Genomic DNA, 21,104 nt, shown 5'->3' with positions numbered 1-21,104 from the left:
CATGATTAGGGTGATATGAGTTGTTGCAACGGAACGACAGAAACCAGAGCACACAGAAATGCTGTTTACCTTCCCGCCGCAGCGGTACCTATTTATCTACTTGCACTGGTGTGCTTTTCGAACTGCTAGGATGGCAGGAGCTGGGATAGAGCAACGAGAACTCAACCCATCGTACAGATTCAAACCGCCAAGCTTCCAATTGGCAAGCCCAAGAGGCTCAGTGGTTTAGACCACAGCGCCACCCGCATACTGTGGTATGGCTGCAGGAAACCCCAAGGTAATATGGCACACAATGGTGTGGTTCTAAACAGTATGTAGCTGACTGCAGCTGCACGGTGTAGCAGGAGAGTGCCATCTTCCCCCCCCTCCCCCTGACAGGTTTCTCTGCCTAGAGATGCTGGTGGAAAAGCTTCATCTTCTAAAGCAGACATTTCCAAACTTTTTCAGTTGGTGACACACTTTTTAGACATGCATCATTTCACAACAAAGTAATTCAATTTTACTAGCAAGCCGGAAATTAAACTAACTCCTTTCCAGCCCCAGAAGCAGCATGGGGAGCATTCACATGACACACCTACACAATGTAGCTGACAAACTAATGGGTTGTGTCGCAACACACAGTTTGGAAAGTTTTGTTCTAAAGCTACACTGAAGGGGAGGACAAGGTGGCAGGAAATGGAGCTTCCTATCCCTGAATTTGTAAATAGACAATAAGCTGGGTTGAGCTGGGTAATTTGCAGGAAGATACCTGAAGTCATCATGACTTACACACATATTCCAATACTGAACCTTTCTAGGAATTAAAGTACCATTGATAGGCTAGTCACTGTTTTGCATATGGGTCTTATTTGCATACAGGCATTATTTGCATGGTTGCCACTAAAACCTAAGTCACAACTCCCATTATCCCTAGCTAACAGGACCAGTGGTCAGGGATGATGGGAGTCGTAGTTACAAAACATTTGGAGGGCTGAGTTTGCCTATGCCTGAGTTTAGATCTCTGGATCCTAATATTGTATGACTATTTCATGTTCTTCAGCTAAGGAACCCAATTTCATTATTTCTGCAGATGCAACCTTATGAAACAAATTATCGCCATTATAATTTACATATCTGAAATCACTGAACCTATTTGTAAATTGTTCAGAGGAAGAGTCCTAATTTGATATCTTACATCCCTGGTTCAAATACCATTTTCATTTGGTCAGGAGATACAGTGTCACTATTTGAATATAAGTTGCTCCAGTCAAAAGTTAACAATCATCACAGTGGTTCTTAGAAAAGAAAATTGTTTTGAGAATTCCTCATTCATGGATACATCTATAGCACATATCTCCATGTTTCTTCTTGCCCAGCCTCCTAAAGGAAGATGGAAATCTGACACATATTCATTTCAGTTGTACAGTTTCTCCATTCTGATGTTAGCAATTATCTTGCCAGTCTGAAAGCTGATGACGCACTATACTCCAATGGGAGTAAGTGATAAGGATCACAAAGGAATTAGTATCAGTCTGATATGTGGCATACAAGTTACATCATTCTATTTTAGTCAAATGGCTTCTGAAGTATTATATGATACATACCTCCTGAAAAGAAAATGAGACAGGACTGATTAAACCTAGTATAAAACACTTTGAGATGCCTGCCTTTGCCCAACCATAAACATAGATTATGATTTCCTCTTAAGGACAGATCTTGATGCTACAGTATTAGCATTAAAGGTAATTGGGAGGGGGCATAAAGCTATAGGCTAGTTGGCCCAATGTCTGTTTTGGAAAAATTAATGGAAATTAAAGCAATCTTCTTGAGTTCTCCAAGAGATTGTAAAGACATAAGGACAGCCTGGTGGATCAACCCAATGGCCCATCAAGTTCAGCATCCTTTCTCATGGTGGCCAACAAGATGTCTGTGGGAAACCCACAAGCAGGAACTGAGTGCAGGAGCCCTCCCTCACTGTGGTTTGTTCCAACTCTTTCTGGCTCTGCTTCAGTCTCCACACCAGGTGCTGGTCATGGATACTAGATGCTCTGCCACTATGGCCGAAAATGGGAGTGGCCAGGAACACTTGGGCTAGAACCAGAGAGACCTTCAGCCTTGTGCAATGCTGCCTTGTGAATTGGCGTTGTATTAAATAGCCTGCACTGAGGTCTATAAAGGTAAAGGTAAAGGGACCCCTGACAATTAAGTCCAGTTGCGAACAACTCCGGGGTTGCGGTGCTCATCTCGCTTTACAGGCCGAGGGAACCAGCGTTTGTCCGCTTCTGCAGACAGTTTTTCCGGGTCATGTGGCCAGCAGAGAAAAGCCGTTTGCCTTCCCGCCAGAGCGGTATCTATTTATCTACTTGCACTGCGTGCTTTCAAACTGCTAGGTTGGCAGGAGCTGGGACCAAACAACGGGAGCTCACTCCGTCACAGGGATTCGAACCGCTGACCTTTTGATCAGCAAGTCCAAGCGGCACACTGGTTTAACCCACAGTGCCACCCGCGCCCCATTGAGTTCTATAGGGCAAAATAAATAGGCCATAATTTGTAAAGTTGTTGAGGGAACATTTCCCCTCATCTCTACACTGGGTTTGCCAGAGGCAGGAGACAAGCTTTAGTATTCTTTCCAATGTACATTCCTTGACGTATTCACATATTTATTTATTTATATTTATAAATATTCACATATTTATTTTTATAGAGACTGGCATTTTGGAATGATGTTGTGGAGAAGGATCCCTTTACTACCACTTGCTCTAAGATGATCAGTTCAAAAGTATATGAATCTGCTATTTTTCAAATGCAAGCCTGCAAACTCAGTGTTCCTCAAGAAATCTGGGACACTACAAGGAGGATTGCAGAAGATCTTAACTAGGGTGGCCATATGTCTGGAATTTCCCAGACACAGCCAGGATTTAGCCATCGGAAACAGTGTCCGGGAAGAAAGCGCTGCAATGTCCGGGAAAATCTGGACATATAGAAACCCAGGTTGGAACAGTAGACTTTGGCAGGATTTTCACTTTTTGAAATATGGCAACCCTATCTTAACAGCAGATCCTGAAACAAAAGCCAACAATGAAAACCTTAATCAGCTCCTCCATCTACAACCAGCCATTTTTTTGTTCATTTGTTTGAATAACAACTGTGACTGAATCTGGCCAAAACAGCTCATGTGGATGCCTCCTCAAATAAGTGTGTTTTGAACATATGTGGAGGATAAAAAGACAGCCTGACAAATAGAGGAAGGGGCTGTTTTATGCATAGGGAGCATAAAATTCATGAATGGGGAATGGAAATAAATAAAGTCCACTGGAGAGGAATCTGAGAACAGCAGAAGGAAGAAAAAGGAGAAAGGGTACACTGGTCTGTTGGAATACGCCTACTTTATATCAGTGGCTTGGTGCAGGTACGATTCCCCAAACTCCTCCCATTTCCTCTTGAGGTTCACACACTCCCTGCCACTTGATTTCAGCATCTCACTCCTTTTCAGCACTAATGGTTAGCAGCTGTTGCCTCAACCTGAATGCTAACCACAGATAGTGCTCCAGTTTAAAGCTAAGTACCCTGAGTTTTCAACTCATTGCATCTGTAATGCTCACCACAGTTAGCACTGAAAGGGAAAAGGAGGAATTTCAGCAAGTGAGGTTAGAAGCAGCACACAAGCCAGAGGGGGAAGGAGGAGTATTCAGATTCTAGATTGAGAAACATTCTGTCTATAATGAGTCAATGAGATGTAGAGAGGAACAGAGAGGAAATGAAAAAGACCTACTATTAACAGAAGAGATTTAGACACAAGGACTAAAGGTTTCCTGTGCAACAAAATCGTTTCCCAATACTGTATACAGAGCACTGCATACTCCTAATGGCACTCAAATGTATCAGCCAAAACAGAGAAGCCAAGGAAGGAGAACACTGAATACATGAATTGTGTGGGCTTATTTTAGCCAGATGGTGTGTCCTCCTGTGAAGCCCAGTGTCCTTGGGATCAGAAGCTCAGGCCTTGTCTTTCTGTTTATATTTTGTAAATATTCCTAACCCTGCTGTAAACAGTGTACAGTAGTCACACATTTATCTGTTGTCTAAGGAGCAAGTACACAACAGAAGGGGACTGAAAGCATGCTGCTTATCAAAGCAGTAGAACTTTTCAATGTCGATAAGAATTTTTTGTTCCTCATCAAGGGCATTAGTATCCTTGGGAATACTCAAAAAGAGAAACAGAGGAATATCTTGTAATGGTAAATAACCAAACTCCAAATAAATCCTTTGTTTGTCACCACTGAAACCCTAATTATAGATGCAAGCAGTGCTCCCCCCAAAAAAAAATGTTTAGGGGTACTCTCATTTTCCCACACATATTGAAATACTGCCCTTCAATGAGGCCAAACTTTGATTCATAAAATGTTTAGGGGTATGCGTACCCCTGCCCCTGTACCACTGGGTGCAGGTATTATTTCACTATCAGCCATTATTATTATTATTATTATTATTATTATTATTTTGCCGTACCAGGAGTTCTCAAACTACAATGGAAGGCCTCTAGCTCAATGGTAGAATATTGCTTTGCATGCAGAAGGTTCCTGGTTGAATCTCTGTCATCTCCAAATAGGGCTCCCCCATCTAAAATCCTGGGGAGCTGCAAACAGTCAGTGTGGACAATTCTAAGCTAGATGGATGAAGGGACTCACTCAGTATAAGACAGTGTTCCTACACATGGTAATGAAGATCTGCACACAACTACACACGTTGTGTGTAGTCATCTATTTTGTTTTGAATTTGTTTCTCTCCTGGAGTGCACCTTGCGCAGAATAAATGGTTAATCCAAATTGCTCAATCTTTGAGCAGTGTGAGATTCCAGGTATTTTCCTAGGATTCGGTTTCCTTGGAATGAGGGACAGCAGAGATTGTGGTCTTTATGCTATATGGCTTAAGGTAAAGGGACCCCTGACCATTCGGTCCAGTCGCGACTGACTCTAGGGTTGCGGCACTCATCTCGCTTTATTGGCCGAGGGAGCCGGCGTACAGCTTCTGGGTCATGTGGCCAGCATGACAAAGCTGCTTCTGGCGAACCAGAGCAGCGCACGGAAACGGTATTTACCTTCCCGCCGGAGTGGTACCTATTTATCTACTTGCACTTTGACGTGCTTTTGAACTGCTAGGTTGGCAGGAGCAGGGACTGAGCAACGGGAGCTCACCCTGTCGCAGGGATTTGAACCGCTGACCTTCTGATCAGCAAGTCCTAGGCTCTGTGGTTTAACCCACAGCGCCACCTGCGTCCACCCATTTACTTGCACATATATACAACCTGAGACTATGATGGCAGGGGGAGGACTTACAGCATTAAAACCCCAGAAGGTCTTGCTTCTCCCATCCTCAGAGCCTTGGATTCAAGCAGAAATCAAGCATGGCTCTCACTCTCTGGCTTTCTGCCTGCTTCTAGCCCAGCTCACATAATTTTAGCCATTGTCCTTCTAACTAACAGTCAGGTGAGGGAAGCAGGACCTGCCCATTGCCCTCTGGTACAAAGCCACACTTAGGCCCATTAACTAGCCTGGCTAGTTCAACAACTGAATCCTCCATTAGATTTTAGCCCTTGCTGGATCCAGGAGCCAGGCATCATGCAGACTAACACCCCTCCCCAAATGTACAGCAATATTTTAAAAAATGCTATGTTCAAAGAAGCCATTGGGCTACTCTGCTTTCCCCCTTTTGCTCTGATGCGGTTTTCTGCTTTTACCTCAGCCAAGGAATATTATTAAAGGATTTCAAGGTGATATGTTCTCCTTAGTCACCAGCCTAGCAAAATCTGAACATATTACAAAGGGAAGCACAGCTACTCCACTTGAGGGTGAAATGTACTAAGTAATAGGAAGACATTGTCTGCTGTTCATCCTACAAGCCTCAGTGCTAATAAAAATTGTGTTTGGCGGGGCTTGTGTCCTTTTGCAGTGCAAGCACAACTACATTTTGTACAATCAAAAATGACAAAAGGGACAATGAGACATCTCAAGTCCCCACGCTTAAGAGCCACAAGATGACAGCTGATGCAACTAAGGCCGCAATCCAACGTATATCCCATTGAACAAACTACTTCTAAGTACAGATGGATAAAACTACACCGGACATCTCCTTCCTGAACCTTGCCATCACCACCATTGAAACTTTTCCTATTCCAGCAGCCATGATGACATTTTTCACTCTGCAAGAGCTCCTCCCAGCAGCTTGTTCCTCTGGCCTTATTTCTCTTTCTATCCCCCTTCCCTTCCCACAGCTTTATCCACAATCTCCAGGGATATGTGAGTCTAGCAGACTGTCTGCCAGCAACACCTCTTCTTGCTCCTCTGGTAGCTGATTCCACAATATGTTTTGGAGAAGGAAAGGGGAGTGATGATCGCAGGGAGCTGCTTATCATCAAATCAGGCTGTTGATTAATCTAGTCATATTGTCTATACTGACTGAGGGCTGTTCTCTAGGGTTTCAGTCACAGTGCCAGGGACTGAAGCAGGAAACTTTTGCAGGCACCACTGAGCTAAGCATGATGCTCTTGCAACACATATGTATACAATAGCAGCTTCTTTTATTCTGTTTTTTATTCATTTTATTCCACTGCCCAAAATAGAGATTTGGTTCACTAGGCATCTCATGCAGCTAATATTTTCTCTGGAGGAAACTCTGGAAGCAGCTATTTGGAGTCAAGGAATTGGCATTCTATGCTGCTAAGATTAAAGAAGTCAAGACAAAGAAAAAAACAAAATGTATTTTTTATCCCCATCGAGGTAAAAATGACAGTAAATTTATATCAGAAAGGACATTTTTCCGCTTATGTAACAACTTGCTCTTTGCACAGGCCAATGCTAATTTGAGGCATCTGTAATGTGTTATCTGAAATGTGCACTGGAAATATATGAAAATCAGCAGAACAGCAATGTATCATTGCTCACAATTTTAAGCAGGGTCATCAATACAGCCAAGAGGCACTTGGATGACAAACATCTGCGTTTTCAGCACTACAGTATTATCTTATTGATCGCCCTCAACTCTTAAATGCAAGATGTAGGGTTGTGAACAGGCTTCTGTTTTTGCCCCCCCCCCCATCCCCCTTACCCTTTGTGCGCATGCTGCTCAGCTGAGCATATTCAAAGCCATTCATTTCCATGTTGGAAATTATGTAAAGTAGTAAACATGCAGAAGCACTCTTCTGTGGTTATATGAAAATAGCACCCATGATTGTTATTGGTTGTGGAAATACTCTCTAATGAACTATACAGGTACTAATATTGCTACTTTGGTAAACTCTCTGAATAGAGATGACTGTACCATTGGTTTATTAATATGCTATTTGAAAGGGAGCATCAATGCGCAGATGCAGTCAATCATCCAGGGTGTGTGTGCGGCAATTTCTCCTCTGCTGGAGCTCACACAAGATCCTCTCTAGCATAGATGTTGGGAAGCCTTCCGTGAACAATGTGAGGAAGATTTTAGAAGATACAGCTGAGCTGCAGTCCGTAACAATACTAAAACAGATATTGCATTATTTTTTTAAGATGTCTCTTTCATGATCTTGCAACATCTCATTCCTTCTGCACATTAGAAAAAGATTCAGGAGCACCAGTAGGAAGATTAGTCATGAATGATGCTGCCAAGAATAATGGAGAGACAGCCAGGAAACACCAGGAGCACAGGCTAGATCATCAGTGTTCAAATTATTCCTGCCTCCCAGTATAACTAGTCTGTGGTTTCCAATAGCTATATTTCAATATAGTTTCACCTCATTATAGTTTACAGCCAGTGTTGTATGCGCCTGTTCCAAGATTAATAGGGCTCATCTACAGTGGAGCTTAATGTGGGTTTGAAACTGCTTCTATCACTAATTATTTGTTTTTTTTCACTGTCCACATGACATTATCCTGATCCAAGTGGCAGTCCTCACCTTCCCACTGGTAAATAAGGATTCTCCTGATTTGTGGATAATCTGATAAGGAAAGAAAATCCAGTATAAACTTGCATGTTACCTGACGGCGGAGGTACTGAAGCGCATTGTATAGGTGAGTTGTTGTTGTTTTTGTGTGTGATGACGTTTTTCAGTTTTTCACTGAGAAACATTTCTTCTTAAATTGCTTGTAAGAAGTCAAATGTTGTGTTTAACAGCTCTCGGTGTTACAAAAAATGTGATCAAATTGCTTGGTAGTATTTAACGCTGTTGATTTGCCACAGATAGAAGTTGCCTGGGCTCAGATGTTTCTAATCTTTCCATCAAATGCTTCAAGAGAGTGTGAACTTTGTGTAAACGAAAGTGAAGGAATTGCAAAACCAACCTAACCTAAATAGGCTAAGGCTCAAACTATAAATAGGAATCACTGGGCGAACAAAGAACTTAATCTGAAAGTCACACAATAAGAGCAATAATATTGGCTCAGGTCAACTGGGGGCATGAATCTGTTTAAAATCACCTTGCCAACAAAGGTCCGTATAGTTAAAGCTATGGTTTTCCCAGTAGTGATGTATGGAAGTGAAAGCTGGACCATAAAGAAGGCTGATCGCCGAAGAATTGATGCTTTTGAATTATGGTGCTGGAGGAGACTCTTGAGAGTCCCATGGACTGCAAGAAGATCAAACCTATCCATTCTTAAGGAAATCAGCCCTGAGTGCTCACTGGAAGGCTAGATCGTGAAGCTGAGGCTCCAATACTTTGGCCACCTCATGAGAAGAGAAGACTCCCTGGAAAAGACCCTGATGTTGGGAAAGATGGAGGGCACAAGGAGAAGGGGACGACAGAGGATGAGATGGTTGGATAGTGTTCTCCAAGCTACCAGCATGAGTTTGACCAAACTGCGGGAGGCAGTGGAAGACAGGAGTGCCTGGCGTGCTCTGGTCCATGGGGTCACGAAGAGTCGGACATGACTAAACGACTAAACAACAACAACTAAGCATGATACAGATGTTCACAATGTAAATGTGAACGTGCATTATGCTCGGATGTTTCCATGATTATTTCCCCACCTATGCTGTACTAGTAGAGACTGTTTGCACTAGCAGAGTCTGTCAGTAATGTAATTCTGTAATTTAGCAAAAAGAAACATCAGCTCTTTCTTTAGCACAGTAGGATATGATGGCTCTTCTATCAATTTCCATCTAGTTCTTTTCAGAAATCCTCATTAGGGCTGTTACTGGCACTTCGATTCTGTTTTCCTTTTCTTTCACTTTGGCTCAGTGCCAATGTTATATTCCCTGCTATTCAGATGTTCTGTTTGATTACACCTGGCCGAGTAGTACTAACTGCTTGTCCCAATCTCTGATCCTTGAGATCAATCCATTACGTGCTGACCATGCAAGAACCCAAATACTTGAGGAGACCCTAAGCGTAGCTATGTTTGTTGAGTCAATACTGAAAGAGAGGAGAATTCTTTTGTTTAAAACATAGACATCAGTTGGAGCCCTTGCGGAGCAGAAAAGTCAGTAAATATCAGGAATGTTTAACCAGATGTGAGAGAAGAAGCACAGTAACAACTTTCAAAACTAATACAATCAGAAACCATTTTCACAACTGGAAATTTAGGCACAACTTTTCTATCCGCTTTCCTGTTTTATCGTCATCGAAAGTAGTCATAAATAATAAAACACATCAAAAAGTACACAACCAAACTAAAGAACTTCCACATAAATAATATCTAAAAAATAATCACAAAAATTTTAGTATCAATAGCAGCAACACAACCCCCTAAACCAGTGCTTTCCAAACTGTGTGTCGCGACACGTTACTCTGTTGGCTGCAGTGTGTAGGTGTGTTGCACAAACGCTTCCCACGCTCCTCCCGGGGCCCGAAAGGGGTTAGTTTAATCTCTGGTTTGCTGGCAAAACTGAATTACTGTGTCGTGAAATGCTGCATGTCTGAAAGGTGTGTCACCAACATAAAAAGTTTGGAAAGCTCTGCCCAAACAATACCCCAGCCCAATATCTGTTCAACAACTTCAACTTTTGTAGCGGGAGTCAGTCAGCCCTGACCTCCCAAGCCAGATGTCAAAAAGACCAACAAGACAAGGGGCTGGTACTCCAGGACTCACAGCCAAGATGGCTGGCTATGTTTGACTGAATTTGAATTACATAAAGCTGTAGCCCTATTTAGCCATGCTGACAAGCCCCCGTCCTCTTCTCAGCATATCATGGTCTCCGTCTTTACAGCTGTCCTTAGGTTAAAGCAGGGAATCTCTTGTACTTGTAGAGGCTCCATCCCACTCCCTGCCCTGGTGATTTGTAACTCTGATTATGCAGAGTTCGCCATCGTGCATACATAATATATAATAATATAATTTATTATATTATATATTTATTATTATTTTGCCAAATGCATAAAGCTGAATGTTAAATGTGCTTAAGTTGCAGGCTTACTGTATGTGCACAATAAAGAGTTCTACAGTAGATGTGTTTTGTTATAAGTAGGATTGCTATGCCCCAACACAGAGACTGCCACTTTTAAGAGCTCAGACAGGTACCAATATTGTTTCCAAAGGTCTCTGCAGTCCTCACCCAATCTACTACACTGCCTGCTGCAGTCACCATGCCTATAAGTGTGGCTCACAATGTGCAGCTTGATGGTGTTTTCCTCAACGTGAAAATGGTGAAAGTTAGGTGCCAATAATATTGTTAGCTTTGGATAATTGACTTTATAGCAATTAATGCTTTAGAGCAGCCTTCGCCCAAGCTGGAGTCCTCCAGATTGTGGACTCCAGTTCCCATTATCCCCATCTAGTATGGATGTCAGTCAGGGATGATGGGAGTTGTAATCCAAAACATGTAGATGGCCCCAGGTTGGAGAAAACTGGTTTAAAGGGAGAAAAAGAGGTAAAGTGGAAGTAGGGGGTTGGGAAATGTTATCTGTATAAACCAATACACTTTTCAATAGTAAGTTATTAACAAAACAAAACAAAATGGAGGAAGGGGAAGGCTGTTGCATACTGTTGTAAACCACATCCATAGGATTATCCAACACATGGGCACCAGAATGCAATGAACACACAATGGCAAGGTGTGAAATTAAAGGCCTCTGTGGCACTTGTCCCCAATCAACTTCTGTTGTGTACACACATTAACCAGAAGTTTAAGACTGCTGAAGACCAAGGAGCCACATTTTGGCCAAAGGTTGCCTCTTCTCTCAGAGCTGTGTGGGTCAAAAGCTGGAGGAAGAGAGCCTTGGGTGGGGGACCTCAGGCTTTGCCTCTCTGTCTGTAGGAACTCACCCCAGACCACATCCATCACTAGCCCTGCTCCACATATTGCTTGAGTGCTTTTGCCTGGCAAGAATTTGGCCTTGAAACTGCAATGGTGTTTCTTGCTTACCTGGTCAGAGAATGGAGATCTAGGTGTAGAAATCTCCAGCTTTGTTCGGCTGGAATGTAGCCCACTGTAGAAAGGTATGAGTCACACCTGTTGCTCCACCTACCACTAGCTTGCAGTCCTTGGAAGTTTGCCCATGAAGGAATGCAGCCTTGAGGCTCAACAAGGTTCCCCGCCCCTACTTTAACAGAAGGCACGACTGACCAAGCCTGCTAATATTCCTCAGAACCTGACACAGGATTGCTCCTTCTAAAGAGACACCCTCAGTCTGTTTCCTCAGGATTCAGCAGAATCTCACTTCTGTCTATATTTGTTTACTTTGTTCTGCTGAGTAATCACCCACAAAGGCATATGGGTGATCTTCGGCCACCACTTCTTTAAAAAGTTCAACACCGGCTGCCAGTTTTGCTTCCAAGCATAGTCCAAAGTGCTGATTTTAACCTTTAAAGATCTAACTGGATTGGGACCATGATCCCTGAAGGCACTACTCCCTAACAAACGTAACATAAATTAAGTCCTTCAGAATGAGGCCTCTCTCTCTGTGCCCTCCTGATCCTTACATATTTGTAGGGTGCCTTCCAGAGAGAATGTTTGCTGTGTTTAGAATCCCCTCTCCAGATAGCTTTGCCTAACTTCGTCATTAACATCTTGTTCACCTGTGCTTTTCACACTGTGTGGTTTTACTCCTGCTGTTACTAATTTATTGATTTCGGGCAGCTTTTTTTAGATGGTATTTGCACTGCTGATTTTCATTTCTATCAGCCACCTTGAGCACTATTTTTAGGGGAAAGGCAGGATAGAAATGTCCTAAATAAATAAATCAATATCTGGCACATAGTTCATCTCTTAGTTCCTTCTCTGCACTAGTCACCATAGTGTACTTGGCTGCCGAGATATCAGATTAGTTTCTATATTTTTTTCCCTTCCATACAACGAAGCATTACACCAGGAGTAGCTAACATGGGGCCCTCCAGATGTTGTGGACTACAACTCCTATCATCCCCAGCCAGCATGGCGAATGGTCAGGGATGGGAGTTCTAGTCCACAACATCTGGCGGCAACTAGATTGGCTACCCTTAAAATACTTCAATTTCTCACCGACTCCACATCCTTAAAATAACAGTTTTTATTAAGTGTTACTGGGTTAACACTTAGTCTTGTTTTAAGAATTCCCAATGGCAACAAATTTATGCCTAATGCAAATGGTGACAAAAAGTGGTTCAGGCTTCTGTAAGTGTCCTCTTTCCCTACCCTCAGTTATATTAATACAGTGGTTCTCAACCTAAGGCCCATGGGCCTGTAGCAGCCCACGAGGCTTATCTAACAGGCTCATGGCGCACCCTGTCGCCTGCTTTTACCAACATGGCACTGGGACTGACATCCGAGTTGATGGTACCTGTGCGCATGCGCACGGGTGCTCCTCCAACCCGGATGTGCGCCAGAAATAGCATGTGCACACGTGTGTGGGATGGAGAAGCGCCCATGAGCATGTGCGCACACTATTTCCAGCACACATCCAGGTCGCAGGAGCGCGGGAAATAGCGTGCGCACGCGCACGGGCGCTCCTCTGACCTGGAAGAGCTCGCGTGTGCACATGTTCTGGCCCATCCTCCGAGGACGAAGCGTCAACCGGCCCGTCCTCTGATAAGGTTGCCGACCTCTGTATTAATGCCTTCAGCTTGGGTGGAGGAAGAGGACTTCAGTCATGAACATGTCACAAGGGGAAAGGGTTAAATATGCCCTTTCCCTGTTGCTATCCTCAAGAAATTCACAGCCCTACTCAATAGCTGCTTTGAAGCTTTAGAAAAGGCATTCAAGGATCTAAACCCAGATCACCTGCCTAATGGGAAATCTGGCACTCACACAATAGGAAGGAGACTAGTTAGACCAGTCTCCTGAAGCGGCAAAGTCCAGCATCAATCATATTGGCCTTATCTGCGCATCAGGGTACACTATTGTTAATTGCTCTTTTTCAGTCTGTTCTGCTCCACTCCACTACCAGTGAGAGCAAATAAACTACATTCACTGTGGGTTCTCAGCAAGTTATGCTCTGCAGCTAAGATTATTTCTTAGCGTACTGATGATGGCATATTGGAGCAAAATGTGCTACATTCCCTGGTTCATGGAACGTGAAACCAGGGGTTGTTGTCTTACGCCCAATCCTCAGCATTTCCTCCCATATCCTCCTGACAAAGTATTTACCTTGTACGATGTGAAAGGTTCTGGGCGTGGGAGCTTCCTTTGGAATAGTGGAGAAGAGTGAAGAAGAATTTCCAGTTACCTAGCAACTGTTTATCCAGTGTGTTCTAGTTGTTATGCAAATGGAATGCCACTTAAGAATTACTGTAAATTAAATGGCATTTTTAATTATTCTCATTATTAACCACAACAGAAATGGGGGCGGGGGGGGGGGAGAGCGGTGTATTTTCAAGTAATCTAAACTTAAGAGATCTAAGGAGAAGAAGAAAAAGTACCTTAGATGTCGGATGTGGGGCACTAAGTGCTACCAATTACACAACTTCAAGCACTTACCTTGCAAAGAGCTGAAGTTGATGATAAAATGATAGGCTTCTCTTGTTTAGAAAAATTCAGTCCTCAGAAAGCTTGCCTGTTTGCAGAGTGAAGAGTCTGACAACAGGTAACTCGGAGGACCTTGACGGGGCCAAATCTCCATCCAGAATGCTACCTCGTGCAACACAGCAAGGTTGTTTGCCGCCAAAGTGGTTATCATTTTGGCAGCAATCTTTCTTGTCATTGGGAGGTTTCAAGGTGTGCAGAGGAAGGCAATGATAAAGGGTCTGGAAACCAAGCCTTATGAGGAATAGTTGAAGGAATTGGGTATGTTTAGCCTGGGTAACAGGAGACTGAGCGGAGGGAGCTATGATAGCCATCTTCAAATATCTAAAGGGCTGTCACATGGAACTTCCTGTTCCGATTGCCTGAAATCAAATTGGTAATCCATTGGAAGAAAATCAAGGTGGATGTGCTTAGAGAGAATAAGAACAACAAGAAGACATAGATAGAATTTAATTGTTGGATCTTGAAAGACTGACATTTCCCTTTGTTTGTAGAACAAAAAGTGCAATAGGATCTGCCTAGTCGCTAATCAAAATTTTAGAACAGTGTCTAAATATCTGTAATGTCCCTGTGGACTAAATGAATGACTAGTTATCAAATATCAGAAAGCCTGGTTCAAGTGACATTGCCCACTCAACAACTAAAACTTCTTTCTCAAATCCATTTGAGTTGCATGTTCTTCCCAAGTCAAATTGTTGTCATATAATGTGTCAACAGTTGTGTGTTTTTTCAATATCTCCAGAGGCAGACAGAAAAACCTATTGCGTTTTGAGGGTGGAGGAAAATAACCGCCTACTTCTGCCAGGATCTTTCAAAGTACGGAGGAGTAACAAATAATGGAAAATTAATTAATCACGTTTGTACCTTATACTCAGCAACACAAAGTTGGCTTTTAGCATGTCAGACCATTGATCATAGCTCAGAACCTTTTGCATGAAAAACATGAACTCTAACCACTCCTCCAATTTTATCAAAATAATTCTTCTTATTCCTGCTGCTCTAATAATGGTATACTTTGTAACATACACATCAAGTAAGACAAAAATAATTTTAAAATAATTATTACCGTTTATTGCCAACCTTTTACCCGCAAGGTCCCAGAGTGGCTTGCAACAATCAAAACACAGTATTAAAAATTAGTCTTCCTGCTGCTAAGAGTAATACTATTTTATTTTATTTCTTGCTTTCAGAAAGGGCATTCTATTACCCTCTGAGCAGATCATGTTCTGATCACAAAGTATTTCTGCAACTCAACAATAGTGGTGATGAAAAATATGCCCTCACTCCTCTACACAGAAGCTATTATATTTCAAAAGCAACTCAATTCTCATGTTTACAGACTGTCTTGACCGAAGTCCACAGCACAAGTATTGTGTTGTTGCAGACTGAATGCCATTTGTTTCCACAAAAACAAGCCCTCACCTTTTCCTCCCCGTTTCTAAATAAGAAAGATTTGAAACTCACAGGATTTGACATAGCAAGCTTTGCTACAAAACCTTAGCCATTTTGCAAGACAGGTGAGGTTCCCCTTTATGAACCATCATCAATAACCTGGACCACACTGTGCTGTGCCAGAACCAATCCAAACCTACCTTAAATGAAATGTCAGACTGCCTTTCTTCTGCCGCTCAGAGTGTTTTCTGCTAAGCTTTCTCTTTCTCTTTCTTCCTCTTGCCAGTCCTCTCCCCACCCCCAGGTTGCTAGGCAACCAAATGATATGGCTGTGCATGCATGTCCAGCAATAACGAACACTGTGTGATAATTTTTTATTTGATTTCTTAGATGGAAAACAGGGGAATATCCTGGCAAAGTTTCACCTCCTAATGAGTAAGTTTCAGAAAGTTTAAGCTTCCAAATACACACCAACCAAGCCACAGAACTTTTAGACGGTGGAACACCTAAAATTACCAGCCTACTGTTATATAACCTTCATTGTTGCATTGAATGTTCCATGGACATTTCTTTGCTTATTTTAACTGCATGACAAACTCTCACCTGCTGAAATTTCTTCTTCTACACAGCTATTAAAGTTGCAGATACCCTGGTTTCTATTGGATCTGGGCACACTCTCTCCTCGACCTTTTGTACCTGGGGAGGTAACCTTTTAAATACTAATAGGCAACATCCAGTCCAGCCAAGCTTGGGCATTTGTAAGACTGCAACCCTATGCATGCTTGTTTGGAAATAGGCCCAAGTTAAACACAGTGAGATTTACTGCTTGGCAGGGGGTTGGACTCGATGGCCCTTGTGGTCTCTTCCAACTCTATGACTGTATGATTCTATACTTCCAAATAGGCAAGCACAGGATTAAACTAAGCATCCCATTTGTTTTAACAGCAGAGGTGCAAAGCACTAGCCTGAGCATTTACTATGTTTTACAAAGGTTCCTTCCCATTGCCTCCAAGTGTCCCTATTTTCCAGGGACTGTCCTGGAATTATGAAAGTCATCCTGGCTTCTGATTTGATCCCAGAATGTCCCTATATTTCCCACCAGTGCCGAGCTTGGGGAGGTGGTTGAGCTAGCGTTTGTCCCAAGGAGTAGCTGCATGAAGCTATGAAGGAGAACCTCATTGCATCTGTAATCAATAATAATGTGGCCATTTCGATCCCAAGCTGGTGTCATGTCATTTTTGCTACTTCTGCATCCCAGTAGCCCCCAGCCCACTGCACATGGGCCTGCAAAGTTGTGTGGCTGTGTGCATGTCTCTGTGGGGGGTGGGTGGAAGGATGTGTGTACCTGAGTGTGAGCCTGCATATGCAAATCTTTGGGACCCTAACCAACTGCCCCTCCCTGTATTCAGCACCCCCAAATGGCTTAACCCTAATTCTACAACAGGAAATGTAAATCTACATTTCGTATTGTACACTGGAATCTGCAGTGGATATATAATTTGTAGTGTGAACGTTAAAATTGTAATGTAATCTTGTCTTTTATTGGCTTGCAAAACATTGGGATTATATTTCACAGTGTGGTGATAAAGAATTATGTGACATTACACACTCACAAGTTCCTCTGCTCCTTTCCTCAGCAATTGAGAAATCACTTCATCTCTGTGATGAAATTTCTCCCTCTTCCACCCCCATCCCAGACAACCAATCTGTTAAAGTGGATGGCTACAGTGCCCTCCTTTGACCTAACAATGACTTAACAGATTGAGGGCTTTTTTATTTTATCAGGCTCCTCCACTAGGGGCTAGGTTATATTCAGAAAGATCTGTTTGCAGCTCTGACCCTATGCAATCTCTTAAGTATTTGTAGACTATATATCTGACATGTTAAGGCCAAATGGCTTTTCCCATTAATACAAATTATTACATTTAAAATAAACAGGAGACAGTTAATCCAGCATCTGATTTCTCTGTTCATATGAACCTATGAAATGGCCACACTGAATCGGACCATGATCTTTCCAACGCAGTTTTGTCTTTCAAGGAAGTGTCTTTCCAAGCTGTGATGAGACTTGGAAAACACATCTCACATCACTAAGCTACATTCATGAACTGGATACTTTGCTTTATTAATGGTGTTTCACAGGCCAACCTGGGTCTTTGGCTTAATAACAACAATAAAAAGTTCCATCTGGCAGCAGGAGGAAACTAATGGCGGGGGGAGGTGAAATGAAATCTCAAACCTCTTAAGTTCCCACTCTCCAATTCTCAAACATAGTGCAGTTCTACAGCCCGGAACACATGGATTCCTTGCGTATTTTTAGCCAATAATGTGTCAACCTTAACATTCTGGCTGGTACTGTAGATCCTTACCCAAACGTGATATTGCTTGCAACACCATGCAGTTGGCAGTAATACACAAAAGGGTCAATTCAAGTCATAGAGAATCATGTACCAGCAGGCAGCGTTCCCCATATGTCCCTCTGCTACTAATGTGTTGCTACACTGGAGCTGTAGAACAAAGATGCAAGCATCTTACAATGAGAAAATACTTTAAACATCATCTTTTGTAGAGGTTCACAACCTGGTGAAGGCATAGCTTGTGTACCTTTTCACTGATAGCACAAAAATGTATTATGTGTGGAAATTATGTATTAACGTAACTGTACCTCACCAAAAACATTACATTCATGCAACCAAATTCCATATAGCTATCGCATTCCTGACCAATCATCCTATAATCTCCCAATTATAGAATTTGGAGAATTTAAGAAAAGCTCTGCTGGGTCATTGATCCACCCAGTCCAGCACAGAATCCAGTTCTCATAGTGGCCAACCAGATGGGCCAACCATGGGAAACCTGCAAGTAGGACCTTGGCACAACAGTGCTCTTCTCACATGCAATTCCCATCTACTTGTATTCAGAAGCGTACAACCAGTAACGGTAGAGCGTAACCATTGTGGCTAGTAACCACTGTTTGGAGAACAGAAAATAACTGTGGTCAACAGTCCCTGGCTTCTCTTGCATATGCTAGATCTTTGCATAGAAACGGCAGGCATAGATTTTGTGTATTTCAATAGAAGGGACCCAAGATACCATCATAGATCTGACTATTTGTCCCTCTATCCTAGTACAGCCTACTCTGGCTGGCAGTGGCTCCGGAGTCTCAGTTGTCTTCCCCATAAGTTTTTAACTGGAAATGCCAGGGATATTCTGGGATCTTTGTGTACAAAGCAGACATTCTATCACTAAGTATGCTCCCTCCAGCCCTACTGGAACTGCCAGTGATAAAGCTGGGATCTTTTCATTCCACGGCCTGAGAATACCTGAGATTTCTTTTGTGTATTGCCCACTTCCTCAATCAATTAAAAGTTCCAGGGGAAGTACTACCCAAGTATGGTTTCTTTTGGAAGTGAAACCACTGGAGACTTAGTACATTGTAGTAATATTTCCTTTATTTACAAATATACAAAGAGAGTATTCACTAAGATAAGAAAAGAAGCAAGGCCATATCAAATTCCCAGCTGTAAATTGGCTCCATCTATACACCTCTTCTGAAAAGGATAAACTTATCTCTCTTTCCCCTATACTTTTCTCTCACTTACACCCACACCCCTTCCCTCTTCTTGTAGATAAGTATGTTTCACCTTCTTCAAACTCTGATGGCTGTCTCCTTCAAAACACTCAAAAGAGGTCTGGCTGTCAGGATACTTTTTCCTAATCCATTTTTTTTAAAAAAATTGACTAGAGTAGCAATTTACCTAACAAAACAAGAAAGAGGTTTATTGCATCTTAATGAGTAAGTAATATATTATGGCATCAGCTTTCCTGGATTACAGTCCACTCCATCAGATGCATGTAGCGTTATCCTGAGTTACAGATAGAGGCGGGATGGTAAACAGTGGGAACTGTAATGCAGAAAATGCAGACAGCGACAATTACTTAATTAACAATGGTCACATTGGTAAATCAATTAACAGATGTAATGTGATAAAAATCCTTTCTCCTAGTTCAGTTTTTGAGTGAAGCAGTTGATGAACTGTAATTGAGCAGTTTCACAATGCAACCTCCCACTGAAGTTCTTTTGTTCGTTTAGCCACTAATAATAGCCTTACCCTCCATGAATTTATCTAATCCTCACTACATAATGTGGGAGCAAATTCCATAGTTTAGCTATGTGCTGTGTCAAGAAGAACTTCCTTTCATTTGTCTGGAATCTTCCAACATTCAGCTTTATTGGATGCTGGAAGATACATTTTCACTCTTTTGCAGCCACTCTGTCCCTTATTTCCATTTAAGAGTTAGGAAGCAGAAGAGAGTCGGAAATGAAATTGTGCCCTAACCCTATGATGCTTTTTTCCTTTTATAGGACAAATTCAAGGGCAGGAAGTTGGTTGTTGATGGCTCTTACTCATAATAGCCAAAGATGGAACCATAATATTCAAAGGAAGCATACTTCTTATCTCAAGATACCAGGGACCAGCAGCAGAGGGTGGGCTATCAGCATCGTATTCCATTTGTGGGGTTTTCAAATAGACTTTGAGAAATGCAATGTAGAAATAGATGGACTGTGGTCTAAGTCTCCCCACAGTTAGGGAGGATTTCCTAACTATGCAGAGCATTTACTCTAGACTTGTACTTTTTTTATAAAAATCACAGGGCACTGAGGTTCTAGCTAAATATATACACAAAAGGAGACCATGTATGCTTGAAGTGTGACATTTTTTCTGATCACCACTGCTAACCAAGCACAACTGAGACACAGAAGTGAATTGCAATCAAATGAAGAGCTGCTTGGATTATTATGAGGAAGCAGTCTGGTAGACCACTCCTGCGCATGTGATTGCAGGTCCATTTTTTGATGGCATCAATCAAATATTATTGTGAACTTCCAGCTGGGCTTCACACAATCATTAATGGCAGAGTTGAGTCAATAAGGTCATGAAAAAAACTCTTGTTGTGAAATGCTGTTATTCCTAAGCAAATATTTGGGTGGTGGACATCTAACGTTTGAAGGCTATATTTCTTGCTTTTGCATTCTGCATAGGGCAAAACAGGTTAGTCTCTACCTAAAAGAATGGGCACAGATCTGACAGCAGAAATGGCAATATATTCAGAAACTAATAGGGTTTTCAACTTCCCAGCTTATTCTGCTACTGACTTTAAAGTGTCTGTACAGAGGGACTTCAAAGGGAGACTGCACTGTGAAAGTGCTCAATTACAATTCATTAAGAGGTTCATTGCTGTTATCTGTGAACTGAATAGGGTAAAAGGGTTTTTGTTACACCACCAGTGTTAATTGGCTTACTAATCCCAGTATATCTGCATCAGCAACAATAGCTGTTTTGTGAATGACCACTGTTAATCACATAATTATGGAAATTTGCCTACCAAACCACCTAATTTAACTTGCACCTTTGTTAATATAAAAAATATGCAGTTTGTCTTTATTCTTGTTTTCTACCTACCAAGGAATCTGTGTGTTTCACCTAAGGTTGGAGAGAGATTTGGGTAACAGCAGCTTCTTCCATTTCCAGAGATGGGAAAAGTTGTGTATTCCACCTTCCCAAAAGGCTTTGGTGTAGCCAAAGACCCGCAAAGCACCTATAACGCATCATTTGAATGTCTGCTACATTCCCCCTTCTTAAGACTATTACAAGATACAGACTCATGGCTTTGCCACCAGCTAATTCCCCCACCCTCCTTCTCTCCCCATTTGCTTGGTTTATCATCTAGCCTGATGAAGCGTTCTGGAAAACTCAAAAGCTTGCGCACTGTTTTGTTGCATTTATGCTTGTTCCCTTTCCTTGTGAACTCGCTATTTATAA

General features: G+C 42.2%; 1 protein-coding gene and 1 long non-coding RNA gene across 13 annotated transcripts in view; one reads left to right on the top strand and one right to left on the bottom strand.

Moving 5' to 3' along the window:
• The window catches only part of PLCL2 (phospholipase C like 2), a 148,970-nt gene that overhangs the window by 83,476 nt on the left and 44,390 nt on the right, over positions 1-21,104 (bottom strand). The window contains exons 1-2 of one of the 10 annotated variants that reach the window (XM_083467880.1): positions 15,480-15,504; positions 13,843-13,918 (exon numbers count right to left, since the gene is read on the bottom strand). The exons of 5 other annotated variants lie outside the window; for them this stretch is intronic. The gene's annotated coding sequence lies outside the window, so the exon portion shown is untranslated. Of the gene's footprint in view, positions 1-11,313; positions 11,904-13,512; positions 13,557-13,842; positions 13,919-15,479; positions 15,525-21,104 lie in introns of those variants that run through there. 4 more of the 10 variants (XM_083467879.1, XM_083467871.1, XM_083467870.1 and 1 more) reach the window with 4 other exon arrangements.
• Positions 13,861-19,977, top strand: LOC310690092. 3 transcript variants are annotated; one of them, XR_014517890.1, is made up of 4 exons: positions 13,861-13,948; positions 15,670-15,776; positions 15,909-15,983; positions 19,646-19,977. It is a non-coding gene; the product is annotated as an uncharacterized lncRNA (long non-coding RNA). The 3 variants fall into 3 exon arrangements; XR_014517891.1 differs by lacking the exon at positions 15,670-15,776 and having other exon boundaries at positions 13,881-13,948; XR_014517892.1 differs by lacking the exons at positions 13,861-13,948; positions 15,670-15,776 and adding an exon at positions 14,627-14,703.

The sequence above is a fragment of the Podarcis liolepis genome (assembly GCF_965112155.1).
Source record: "Podarcis liolepis genome assembly, chromosome: 12".
Taxonomy (NCBI): Eukaryota; Metazoa; Chordata; class Lepidosauria; order Squamata; family Lacertidae; genus Podarcis; species Podarcis liolepis.
This window is presented reverse-complemented; position numbering and strand designations above follow the sequence as displayed.